The sequence below is a fragment of the Canis lupus genome, chromosome 35 (genome assembly GCF_011100685.1).
Source record: "Canis lupus familiaris isolate Mischka breed German Shepherd chromosome 35, alternate assembly UU_Cfam_GSD_1.0, whole genome shotgun sequence".
Taxonomy (NCBI): Eukaryota; Metazoa; Chordata; class Mammalia; order Carnivora; family Canidae; genus Canis; species Canis lupus.
Genome location: NC_049256.1, coordinates 5242130 through 5256573, shown reverse-complemented (window position 1 = coordinate 5256573; position 14444 = coordinate 5242130).

Genomic DNA, 14444 nt, shown 5'->3' with positions numbered 1-14444 from the left:
GAGCTCAGTTTAACAGACCCCAGGCCCTTCCAGTTAGGGATGTCCCACTGTGGCCTGTCCTCCCAGGTATTCACTAGGAGCCAGAAATCCTCCTTTTTTGTTAATTATTCCAATTGTGAAGTGTTACAAAAAACAAGCATGCTGAGAAACTTTTCCAAGAAAAAGAATGAGGAAATTTCAGCTTCTAAACCACCGGTTCAAAGAATTGACATCAGAGGAGTTCAAGTGCATGTGGCAAGTTTGCACTCTTGCCCACACGTTTCTCCAGAGACTGCTTTAGAACCACCTGCCTCTCTTCATATTTCCTCTGTGCCATGTCCCTTGCACTGCCCTGGTAACCAGGAGGCCCCTGGCAGCAGGGCCTTGGACACTCCCCTCGTTATTGGATCATATCAGGAAACTCCTGTCCTCCACTAGATAGGCCCCAGCAAAGGAGAATGCGGCTAAAACAATTTTTTGGCAAATCAAATGAAAGTCACCTAAATTTCCTATTTGAAAGGAATCTTCAGCCAATGCTATTTATAGGCAGGGGGGTCGTCTGCTCTTTGTGTTGTAAATAGATGCTGTATGTCACAGGTGAGGTTTGCCTGAAGTGAGGCTACACCACCTGGGTCCGGCCTGGGATGAACCTGCAGAACTGACACGCTGGGCAGTCCTTGTCCTTGCTGTGGGACCACAGACAGGCACAGGCTACCCGGTAACCGAACAGACCGGGGGCTCAGTAACAAGCCCATAGTCCTCACGGATAGAGCATTCATTAATAGAAATATATGCAGGGGTGCTGGCAGCCAAACTGCCCCGAGCAGTGTGTCCTAACCTTGGCTGCTTTCTCCTCCTGGGGACCCAGTGCATGCTTGGGCTTCATTTAAGAGGGCATTCTGTCAAATTACAAGCATTTTTATTGCAGGTGAGGATTTCTGACCCGTGTCGGGTGTGCTAAAGTACTTCCTGCAGACCAGTTTTCTTTTCTCAGGGATACGGTTTTGAAATGTAGATTTTATGATTACACAGGTTTGGCAAGACCCTCAGAAAGAGAGTTTGTTACTCACAGATCCCAAGAGGAGGGAGGCACACCACCACCCAGGGCCACTGGGGGGAACACTAGGGCTGGTCAGGAGGCAGAGAGAAAAGCAGGGAGGGAGAGCTGTGGGCAAGAGCCTTTACTGGGATTTCTACAGAGAGGAACAGGTAAGGCAGGGTAAGCAGGTTTCGGATTGTCCAGGTTGAATAATTTCAGTGGGCTCTGGGGTCCAGGGGCTACCCCTGGTTGTCTGATATTGTCCTTGGGGTGATTAGGGCCAGTGGATGGTGGCCTAAAGTGTGAGAGCCCACAAAGCAGCTGGTGGAGTGTGGACCATGCACTGGCTGGTTTGCATATAAAAGGTGGGCTCAAAGGCAAGTTGTTCACTAGGAATTGGCTAATCCTGGGAGAGGCAGTCCCTCCAACATGAGCAAAGGCCCCTAGATGTCTAAGGATCAAATATAGAAACTAGAAGATGCAGTTATTACACATATTAATCCCTATGAGTCCTTGGTCTACAGAGGGATCTGATTTTATCCCCTGCTGAGGACACAGAGAAAACCAAAACTGTGACATAACTTTATGCCTCTTGCAAAAATCTTACAACAGATACAAGACTCCATACAGATCAAAAGTTGCTCCTTCTTCATTTGAATGGGTAATATATTCCGGTGATACAAAACTCAAAATGATTTAAAGGGTTTTGCACAGAAAGTATTGTTCCTATTCCCATCCCCGTCCTATGCTCCCTAACACTGATTAGTCTCTAGTGCAGACCTGTAATATTTCTTTGTGAAAATACCAAGCAAATATGAACATACATATTTTTAAGACAATAACTAGAAGAATTCTTCTGAAGTCTATATAACTTAGCCTTCATGGTCAATAACAATATGTCCTGAAGCACTTCAGTCTGCTCAAGTGTGGTAAAGTTTGCTTCTAATCAAAGAGTATGAATGACTAAAGGACTTGGCAGGTGCACGGTGTATCATACCTTAGACATGCTTAATCAGATTGTTGGGCAAAGTGTTGGATTTCTATTATTTGCTCCTATCTGTTTTGGGGGTGGGGTGAAAAGATAGAGGTGGGAGGAATTGACAGAGGTTATGAATTTGCCATAAACTAGGAGCTGCTCTTGGTCTTAAGATGGTAAATCCTGAGAGCAAATTTTTCTTCTGTGGGCATATTAACATTAAACAATCTTGAGACAGGTGTCTAAAGACCAACATGCCAGGCCATTTATTTATTTACACCAGAAACAACTGATCCAGAAATCAGAATCCTTAGACGTTATGGCTGGCCCGTGTATCCACTTCTGGCAAGTGGGAAACGTTGAATAACGACCTAAAACTTGTTCAGGAATATGGAAATTAGAAGAGAGGAGATTAATTGGATTAAGTACTACTGGAATTATCATTGATACCAAGACTTTAGAGTTCTATGGAATGCATTTTGACACCACAGAAAGTCAACAGATTAACAGCTTTTAAAGGTGACTGTTCTGTGTTATTTTTTTTTTTTTCATTTTGCTGCAGACAAGTAAAATTTGTCATGGACAAGCAATGAGATTTTTGGAAACCCCAGAGCTGAATGAAGAGACGATAGAGATGACCTCACCTTGGAAAAACCAAGCAGCAACATCTCCAAAGTCAGGATGGCCTTTCCTATAGACAGATGTGACTCAAATATTCAGATGGGGGTTATGGAAGGGTGGACCCTCTTCTTGGTCGTACAGCATCCTTGCTCAGTAGGGAAACTTTCTCAGGAAGAGTTTGTTGGTGGGAGGATGGGGCTCATAAGTTTTCATCCTTTACGTTCTTTTCGATGGAATGTTCTCCCTTTATATTCTTTGGATGGAATTATGGCTTCCTACTGGACCAAACGCTCAGAGTCGGTTGGGTTGGTCAAGATTCCTCCACTGGATGGTGCTGGGTAGGCACTGAACAAGTTTACTTCTACAATGCTACTGTGGCTGACTACTCTTTTCCTCACAGACATACTCTTTCTTCAGATATTTGAATAATTCAGACACATCTTACAGTCAAGACATGGGATCCCTTCTTCCTATTAAAGGAGAATTTGCATATCAGTTCTAATCAATGAAGTATTAATTTTGGAGTACAACTCACAATGTCAACCTTTTATTATTATTTGATTTTATTTTTTGAGCAGGTATTGTTTACACATGGTACAAAATTCCAAATACTACAAAGTGGTGCTCCTTGAAAAGCAAGTTCCTGCTCATTCTTATGACCCAGGTACCCAAGAGACCAATATTATAACCAATTTCTTGAGTACACTCCAGAAGCATATATGAACACGTATATATTTTTTAAAAATATGCACCTGGAGTTTTTACTTAAGAATTTGGTTTGGAAAAAAAATTTTAAAAAAAGAAAAAGAATTTGGTTTGGAGACTCATAGAGTTACCTCATTCATTTTACCTACATGCATTCATTTAGCTAAGCAACATTTTCCTTTTTATTTTATTTCCCCATAATTCTTTCTCTGTTTCTGTTTCCTTTTTAATTTTGTAAATATGTAATTACTTATCAAGCTACCCTGAGCATCTTTAGTTATCCACTTTGAAAGAACATCCTCATCCTTGGCTGGCATCTGCACAACAGCGCATTGTGAGAGTACCCTAACCAGTCCTCTGTAGACAGGTATGTGCATTGTTTCTGATCTTCTTTGGTTATTACAAAAATATCGCAGAGAATAACCTTTTTACAGTATATATGTAGATCTATATGTAGAGCAATTCCTCCAAAGTGGGACATCTGTGTTATAGGGTACACTAATTCATAATTTGGTAGACATTGTCAAATTGTCTTCCATAGGATCCAGATCACTTTGCACAGCCACCAACTATGCATATGAATATAGCTAGGCCTCTATTGATGGAAAATGAGATTGCTTCAAATATTTTGCCATTGCAACATAAGAAGCAAAGGTATACCTGGATATAGAAAATTTCTCATGAATAAGAATGTATTTGTAGAAGAAGGCCTTATTGGCTATAGAAATATTTTTATATGTGACAGATACATAGGAGTTTTTTTGTTTATTTGTTTTGTTTTTAAATGAAGGAAATTAGCCTTTGTATCACTTACCTTTGCTGCATAACACAAGCTCTAAACTTAGTGACTGGACAGCTGTTTACCTAGCTTCCAGTTCTGTGGGTCAGCAATGTGTTCTGGGATTCACTGGGTAGTTCTACTGGTTGGAACCAGTCTTGACTGTTCTTGGCAGTGGTCTCTGTGGGAAAGCTGGTGTAGGAGAGCTCGTGGGGTGGCTCATCATCCCTACTCCACATGTTCTATCCTCCCCCACCTGGCCTGCTTAGGCTTTTTCACCTGGGGACTCAGGATTACAGGGGCAGCAAGAGGGCAAGCCCCAATGTGCAAGTGCTTTTTAAGTCTTTCCCATACATCTGTTACTATCCACTGGCTTGAGCCCAGAGTCAATGTAAGAAGACACTACCAACAACACGGGTACAGGGAGGTTTGAACAAGTTGGAACCCGTACTGCAATGAATCCACAACATTCCTTAAGGGCCTAATCTTAATTCTCTGCTTTAAGAATTTGGGGTCACTCTGGTCCCTGTTACTGATAAAGCCAGGTACTGTGCTGGGGTGGGAGACACATGAGTTATGATCTCCCAAGTACTTGATTGAGTCTGAGGCACAGTTTCAAGTGTAGAGCTTTTTCCCTCTGAAGTTTATTTCTTCTGCAGAGAGAGCGATTTAGTGGAACTGAGAGCCAGGGGCAAGGCTGCTAACCAATGTGGGAAGTACTTCATTTTTGCGGCTTTGAAAATACATTTTATTTTCTGAACTTTCTTTTCCTCACTTAAAAACTTGATGACCAGGTATCCTTCTGGCATCCCATGGAACCCAGCAGGAAGGGTTTGACTTTTGCTGATTTCAGCTGATAATATGTTTAAACGGAAACACACGGCATCCAAACTAGGGCTTTCAGAAATGCACAGGAATAGTTGGGTGATTGGATTAAAAGTTCCCCAGTGACTTGAAATTTGGACTCACTGAGAAAATTCTAACTCTCAATTCTAACTCAACTCAATTTATTTATTTATTTTTCATTTCGTGTGTTCTGTTGACTTGATTAAGTCAGCCCAGGAGCCTCCTGAATTGAAGAGAGAAGCCCGCAACCAAATCCATGATGTTAGTCGTCTGTGAATTTAGACAATGCCTTCCAACCACTGAGGCATGAAGGTTGATAAGGCATGACTGTTGTCACCTCCTCCAGGCCTGGGAAACCACAGAAGGCCCTTAACAGGGAGCAGGAAGAGGAAAAAGAGAAGTAATATGTGTTGAGCATCTACTATGTCCCAGGCACCGCTCAATGCACGTGTGTCTAGAGAGGTGTAAGATGCTAAGTCCTGAGTAGATAACAGCCAGCCTCTGAAAACACAGAACGAAGCATAGTGTGAAGGAGGAAAAGGAGAGGGAGGAGATAAGAAGGAAAAGAAGGACAAGAAAGAAAACAATAATTGCAGTAAAGCAAGGATAGTGAGAAGGTGTGTGTGGCCCAAGTCTGTGGTAGGGCACCTGAAGGTATTCTCACCGTTGTAGACAGGGCCCCGACTCCTTCAGCTTCTGATTAGCTTCGAGATAACAGGCACCTCACAAAATAGTCTGAACAGTCTCAATTGTGGGGCCGGATACGCAGCATCACACCGAATGTGGTCTTCATCCTTGAGCCTGGTCTGAACTCTGTGCTGGGGTTTGCACAGGAACTCCTTTCTTTAGCACCAGGCTCCCCGCTGGTTGATTGGCATGCAGACTAGAGCTGAGTACCTTGAAAGTCTCAGGAACCCCATCAGAGTCCCTTGGATCAGATCAAATGACACCAGACGCCCAGTGTGCCTTGCCCACCATGTCATAGCGGCCCTAGAACGATGCCTCGTGCACTGGGAGGTGCTAATCAGTGATGCGTCAAGGGAGCATGTCACTGTGGCCCGAACAGGTTAGTATGTTCTCCCCAAACACGCACAGTGCCCGGGGGAGTATTTATGCTCTCTGGGAATCTGGCTCAACTCGATCTTCCGTAGTCCACGCGGGGTCAGGGTATGGGGTCAGGGTATGGGGTCAGGGTATGGGGGCAGGGTTTGTACCTGCCCCTTACCAGAAAGAATTTCTCCTCTCACTCACCAGAAAGAAAATAAGAAAAAAAGAATGAGGAAGTGTAAATTGTACATTCTCTATGTCTGGCTTATCTGCTGTAGGAAAACAGTTGTGATGGGCACCTGAGGACAGCTGAGGCCCTGGGGCTGTGGCTGATGTTACTGGTCTGCTTGGATCACTAGGAGCAACATGGAAGTTTGGATTCAGGGGATCCCAGGGAGCAGCTGGATACTAGGAGCTCCTCCCTACCAGCAGCTGGGCTGTAATCTGAGTGCCCAGGAGCACACACGGGCCAGGAGCCGCTGGCTTTGCCCCAGCCCCTACTGTATCTACTCACCAGGAAAGGTGGGCTTTAGTCTGGGACCGGGCAGGGTGGGGCCTTGCCTGAATCCAGTTGTTCTGTGTGGAGCCCTGACAGTCTGCCCATCTCCTGCCAGACACCCAACTTCCACACTTGTCACTGTGGCTTGTGGTCCTCTCCATCCCCATGGCCCGCGGAGTGCCACCCTGTCGTCTGCCAACAGTAAAACACTGCCTCACCATGAGTGGGACTTCTGATTTCCAGTAGATTTATTACTTCATATGTTTTGTTTAAAATCTGCCTCTGCTCCGATCCCCAAACACACGGCCTAGAACCCACATCATCCATCCTGTGCTTCTCGCTCTGTCACAGCGAGGTAAAAACAAGTTTTGGTGATGAATTGAAGAGAGCATTCCTAAGAAGTTCTATTTTCTCAAATTTTTTTGTTTAAAGATTTATTTATTTGTTGACGGAGAGAGAGAGAGAAAGAGCACAAGCAGGAGGCATAGAGGGAGAGAGAATCCCAAGTAGACCCCCTTCTGAGACCTAGTTCAAATCTTGCTACACCACTGAATGGCCACAAATTCAGCCTGTCACATGACATCTCTGAGTCTGAGTTTATTCACCTGGAAACACAGACAATAATAACTCCTCTACAGATTTGTTATAAGTAGTAAATTAAATAGGAACGTGAAACTCTTAATAGTAGTATCTAGAAGATAGTATGTGGGCAGTAGATAGATTCTGCTCTGGGCATCTATTTTGGAAGCAATTTATTTTTTAATTTCTTTTAAAACATTTTTAAGACTTGTTTATTTGAGAGAGAGAGAGAGAAATAAAGAAAAAAAAGGTGAGAAAGCAGGGGGAGGGACAGAGAGAGGGAGAGAGACAATCCCAAGCAGACTCCCCACTAAGCACAGAGCCTGATGCAGGGGTCAGTCCTACAATCCTAAGATTATGACCTGAGCTGAGATCAAGAGTTATATGCTCAACTGACTGAGCCAATTATTTAGAAGCAATTATATTGGAATTTGGTCCAGAACAGCTTATATTTTAGAAGCAATTTATATTGGAATTTGGTCCAGAACAGCTTATATTCATTTCCTTAAAGATGAAGCACTCTGTTCATATATATATACAGATTTCTATTTCTAAGTGGGTTCAAGAAGGGTTAAGTGACTTGCACTTTGCATGTCTACAGCTGTTTCAGAGGAAGGCTGAGGAAATGGGCACAAAGGCCTGTTGGATTTTGAGGTGGGAACAAATGCTGCCCTCCCATGGGCATCCTCGTGCTCTCTGTTGGTGACCATGAGCTGGACAAATCATTGGACTGACTGATCTTTTCATGGATAATTCAGATGAAAACACTCAACATGCATCTGAGGAATACGCTCAAGGAACAAGTGAAGGACACTTTTGCTTTACCCACCTTCTGTTGTCACTGTGCACACTCACTGTGGAAAGGCTCCTGGCGCCACGTGGCTCTGCAATCTCATCAGTCGGTGTGGCCCGTCTTCCACTGTGTCAGTTGCTCATCTGCCATCTGACCCCGAGTCCCCCATGCCTGTCTTCACAGGCAGAGTCTCTCACTACTACCAGACTCATCATTTACCTTGGGAGACAAAAGCCTGATTATAGGAGAGGGTGTCATCCCTCCTCTGGGTATTGAACATTTTCTCAGGGGATCAAAATCTTAAACCAAAGGGCAGAGAGACAGTAGTATTTCAGGGCTCCGTCTCTATGGGCAGGGGAAGTGTGGGGATTCTGTATCATGACAATACCCAGAAGCTGACACTGAAATAGTGTTGGGCACGGGTCTCAAATTGTCTTAGCAAAGCCATGATGGAATGAATGCCAGCTGTGGCCTCGGGACTTGTGAGGAACCAGTTTCCCCCATGATTGGACTTGACCGTGGGGCAAGCGGGTTAGGCAAGCCCTCACTCTATCACGGCCATCTCCAGCTGCAGCTTCTACAAGTTTCCAGGAGGGCACGGACATTTTAGTTCACATGAAGCCACTGGGTGGCTGTGACCGTGAGCGCTGAAGTCCTTCGTCTTCCCCCCTTCTTTCTTTCTGCTGCCCTTTGGTGTGGCCAAAACATCTGGACTTAGGAGTCAGACACAAGTGGGGCGAAATCCTCATTCCGGCCTGTGTTCGCTCAACCTGTAAGCATGTGTAGGCACCTCCTCGGCCCCAGGCCCTGAGGTTGCACGTGTAAGAGGGGTAGAAGGGGACCTCCGCCCTGGGCAGCTGGCATTCTAGCCGAGGAGCACCTCGCAGTGTTTGATCCCGACAGGGATGCCAATCTGGTAGGAGCCTGGTGTAGCCCAGGGGTCTGGGTGGGCTTTTCCTGAGGCAGCGGTGGTTCAGCTGAAGTGTGGAGGGAGGATGTGTGAGGAGGTGAATGGTAGGAAAAAGCAGCTCAGGGGAAGGTCCCGCGTGAGCACAGCCCCTGAGCAGGAAGGAGCTTGACCCTGACTGATCTGGCACAGTTCGTTTACCGGCTTCTTCCCAAAATTGTTCAAGAGGACCAGCGAAAGGCCACGGTGAATCCGAAGTGCCCTCTGCGGGGCTGGCACACTGCGGCCCTGTGGCACTGGCTACCCTTTCCCCAGTACTCTCTTTTTCCAAGGACTGTGAACACCCACCTTCCTATTATTAAAGTGCTAGTAAATTCTCCTTCCTTCACAAAGAGTGAATGTTCTGGAATTTAGAAAATGTTGCAGCCAATACGGATGGAGGAAGCCAGAAGCCTCACACAGCATGAGGCACTTCCAGCTCCAGAAGTACTGGGCTATAAAATGATGAGGGGGAGAGACCGCGTCCTTTTGCAGCAGGTGGTAAGTCGTTGCCTCACCTGGCTCCCTGCAGGACCAGCTCCCCGGATGAGCGTTTCCTCCTCTGTCACTGTCCCTTTGTCAAAGAATTGTTGGTTCCTTCCATTACACCACATGAAAAAGCCTAATGACTGTAGGATTTCTCAGCTATAGGTCTCAACTGAGCCTTAATTATTCATATGTGCCGGATTAATTATTCAAGACGATGAACTGGCGTGTGCACTACGGGTTTACTAGTAAACAAGGGCTGTGTGAACAGCGTTTGGTAGGGCAGACAGGCCCCTCGATGGTTTATTCTGGGTATGGACAGGGGGGGTTGCTCAGGGGTGCCTTACACTGACTGCAGGGTACGGCTCTCTGCCGCTGTGAAGAGGGACTTTGCCAATACTTTCTGGACAAGGAGGAGAAATGTGGTTAGACCCCATCCCTGGGGGGACGGCTCCTGGGGCCAGATTATATTTGGTCTTAAATTGGTGAGAACTCTGCCAAGATTTCTTATGTGTTTGCATTCTTGATCTTTTGTTGTAAAAATGTGTTCGTGAACCAGATCTTTGGCACAAATTCTCCTCCCAGCCTGGAGCGCCTGAGATTGGAAATTGATGGAGCCAAGGACAGGGATCTCAACCCCAAGACAAATGTGGACTCCTTCTGCTGGCAAGGTAGCTGGGATTCTCTGAGATAGCCCACCCCAGTGGGGGAGCCGCTTCTCCAGGGCCCTGCACCCCTCCCCTGCCCGACTTCATCTCCTCACCTGGCTCCTTCACCCAGGACCTCCTTCCCTGGACCCCTTTCAGTGATGGTCGCTCATTTTCCTACAGCCCTGAAGTTGCAAGCTTTGCACACTATGGGCAGGCACCGTAGGCTCTCCCCCCTCACAAAGGAGACTGGTGCTCCTCTATCCCCACAGTCCTCCCTGACCTCCGGGGGTCAACCCTCCTCACCGCCCATCCTCTCTCCTCACTCACAGGGAGGGTGACATTACAGCCTTAGCTTCTGGAGCTGTGGCCTTCCAGTAACATTTCATCCGGCTCCCCCTCGGCCACCCACCCTCATGGCAACACTCTAGACTCTAATGATCTAATTACCAGCTCCAAAATTATAAAACCAAACACATCACCTTCTGGCTGCAACTTGCTATTCTTTTTAGCTTTTCAATTCCCTATTGTTAAAAAAATAATGTGTGGTAAAATGTACACAACATAATTAAACACCAATTAAACCATTTTAGGTGCACAGTGCTAGGGCACTAGGTACATTCACACTGTTGTGCAACCATCACCACATCCCTCTCCAGACCCATTTTATCTTTCCAAATTGAGACTCTGTCCATATAGAACACCATCTTCCCATTCCCACCCCCTCCCCCCTGCCCCTGGCACCCACTATTTTACTTTCCGTCTCTATAAATTTGGTTATTCCATGGGTACTTCATATATTTAGGATTATATAGTATTTGTCCTTTTCTGACTGGCTTAGTTCACTTAGCACAATATCTTTCAGATTCCCCTGTGTCGTAGCAGGGGTCGGAATGTCCTTCCTTTTTAAGACTTAATCAAATTCTATTCTATGTATTGACCACATTTTGTTTATCCATTCGTATGTTGATGGATACTTGGGTTATTTCCAACTTTTGGCTACTGTGAATGATGCTGCCATGAGCATGAGTCTACAAACATCTTTCTGAGTCTCTGCTTTCCATCATATTAGGTGTATATCGAAAGGTGGAATTCCTGGGCCATCTTGTAATTATGTCTGGCTTTTTGAAGACCTACCAAAATGTTTCTCATAGCTGCCGTACCATTTTACGCTCCTTACCAATAGTGCACAAGAGTTCTGGTTTCTCCACGTCCCCACAAATATTTGTAATTTTTATCAACTTGCTTATTTACTTACTTAAATGTTGTTTACAATAGCCACCCTAATGGGTGCGAAGTGGTCTCTCATTATGGTTCTCAGTTGCATTTCCCTAATGGCTTGTGATGCTGAACTTTTCTTCATGTGTTTTCTGGTCATTTGTTTGGATACATTCTTTGGAGAAATATCTATCCAAGTCCTTTGCCCATTTTTCAACCAGGTTATTTTGTGGTTGTTGGGTTGGGTTTTAAAAAATACATACAAAAATGCATATTCTGGATATGAACCCCTTATCAGTTATATGATTTACAATTTGCCCATTTTGTGGGTTACTTTTTCACTGTTCATTGTGACCTTCGATGCATGAAAATTTTTAATTCTGAGTCCAAGCCATCTATTTCTTTTAGTTGCCTGGACTTTCAGTGTCATATCCAAGAAATCATTACCAGATCCAGTGTTATGAAACTTTTCCCCTATGTGTTTCAGAGTTTTAGAGTTTAGCTCTTATGTTTAGATCATTGATACATTTTGAGTTGATTTTTATATATGGCCTAAGGTAAGGGCTTAACCTCATTTTTTTGCTTGTGAATAACCAGTTTTCCCAGCACTGCTTATTGGAAAACTGTCCTCTCTCCATTGAATGATCTTGGCACACTTGCCAAAAATCATTTGGCCATATATGTGAGGTTTTATTTCTGGACTCTATTCCATTAATCTATGTGTCTGTCTCTATGTCGGTACCACACTGTTCGGTTTATCGTAGCTTTGCCAGTTTTGAAATCAGGAAGTATGAACCTTTCACCTTTGCTCTTTTTTTCCATCTTGTCTTTGTTACTTCGGATCCCTTAAGATTCCATATCAATTTTAAGATGGGTTTTTCTATTAGTCGAATGTTTTCTTTACTTACAGAGCTCTTCTCGGCCCTCTCCTTTGGGTTCTCTTCTGTGGTCCATCATCATCACTGCTTTTGTGCAAACATTCCCAACTCCCTGGCTCCTTTCTCACTTCTTCACACAAGCTTGTGTGCCCAATCGTCTGCCTTTCCCTGCCTGAACTAATGCGCTACTACTACTATTATCGCCATTGCTGCTGCTGCAACCATTAAGATTATAATAGCTAATGCACACTGTACTCACTGCGAGCCAGACACAGTTCTCAGCACTTTGTGTGAATTAACTTGTTCAATCCTTTTATTTCAGTAGAATGGATCTGGAGAAAGCAGAGCAGACCTGTATCACCAAAATTCATAGTCATTATCACAAATGAATAGTTAGCACTACCCTATAGTCTTACTATTTTTTCCCACTAAGCTGACCTTTCCACGCTCCAAAATGATTTCCTTACTTTCTTCATGTCTCCCAAAACTTCCCCTCTCCACACTCTTTCTCAGCTATTGACCTTACTTCACACTCCATTGAAAAAAAAATGAAGCCATATACATTAGGTGTATATCGAAAGGTGGAATCAGATGGGAGCTCCTGCTACCAAACCCACAGACTTATCTGCATCTCCCCTCATCTTCTCCATTATTCTTTGTGGGCAGGAGTGTCTCAACTGCGATCCCTCTACATGGAGTTCCTGATCCCATTCCTTTTCAGTCTTTCAAGAATCTCATTCCCTTTGCTCTTTCTTCTCTCATCCTCTTCAACCTCTTCATCCGTTGGATGCCAATGTGATATAGTGTTTCCTACCACAAAACAATCATCATCATCATCATCATCCCTGATTTCATATTCTTCTGGTTTAACCTGTCCAAAGCAACTTATCTCTTTCTTTCTTCAAATCAACTTTCCCCCAAGCAATCTGCATCTAGGGTGCATGACACCTTCATCTATCCATTTGCTCCATCTGTGGAGCCATCCTTGACACCCCACAACATTTCCCTCCCCCACATTCAAGCCACCAGGAAATCCTGTAGAGTTTACTCCCAAATTATATGTCCCATCCATCCACCTCTCTCCATCCCCACAGCTACATGCTGTCGCCAGTTCCCCTGTCATCACCATCTCTTTTCAGAAGAACTACAGCAATCTCTCTCCTCTCTCCAAGCCATTCTCCAGACAGAAGCTAGAGTTCCCTTCTAGAAACTAATATCAGATTGTGTTGGCCTCCTGCTTTAAGTCCTATAATCTCTTCCCATTACACACCTGAAGTGAAATGCCAGCTCCTCAACCTGGTTGCGGGTGGCTTCCCTGGCAGCACTTCCTACCCTCTCTCTCTCTAGCTACTCTGACCTCTCAGTTCCTCAGGGACATGGAAGGCAAACTTCCCTCTACCTAAATTGTCCCCCATCCCCATTCCATCCTCAGCCTCTGATTTTCTCAACTTTCACATCTTCAGGTCAACTTTGTGTCAGGTCCCCATTTATCTCTGCCAAAGTACACTGTTCTTTTTTCCTTCATGACTTTTACCACAATGTGAAATTTGGTATTTATTTGTTTGTCCCATATTTAGCACCTGCCTGCTCCCCATGAGACCTAAATCTATGGTATCAGAGCTGTGTCTGTTCCAGTTCATTGCAGTGGCCCAGGGTCTAGCACAGCGCCTGGCATCGAATAGGCGCTCAATACATTTACAAGGCTGAGGAGAATTATCAGATCTTGGAGATTTTGAGCCAGGCCACGGGTTTGTTATTTAGTCTGTGTATTTTCTTCCAGCAAACTAGGGTGGCTCCTGAGTTTCATAGAGGGAAAACATTGACAACGCTCCCTCGGGTCATAGCAGAAGTCCATCCCAGCCCTGCAGAGGGAAGTGAGGTTCTAGGATCCATCCTGACCTCGAAGCTGTAATAGAGCAGACCTTTCTTCCCTGGGAACTTAGGGATTATTGTATCTGAATAAAATTGAGTTTTTAAGTGTAGGTTCTAGAAGTGCTTCCAAACTCCTATTCTCTTGATGTGAGAGGTTGGTCCCACCAGGTGGCATAGAGAAGTCTTTAGGGAAATGTTACTTGTGGGTTCTGTTTGTATAACTACGTGGGTGAAAGGAGTAAGGGGAGCGTCGGGAGGGCTGATTAAGCTGTGGCTGCAGGGCCCCCCGCGGGCTACAGGCACCCTACACTGGGCTGTGAATGCACTATTTCTCCAGAGGTGGTAACTCCTGGAACAGCTGGAGGAGAACATGTCTAAATAAATGGTTCCCACCTCACCTCTGACCTTGATCTTTCTTTAAACATGGGCACATACACACAGGCACACACAGACACACAGACTCACTTGCACACGCGTACATACATACACTCAGCAGGTGTGTTTACTGTCTTAGTTTTAATTCAGAAAAATGCCC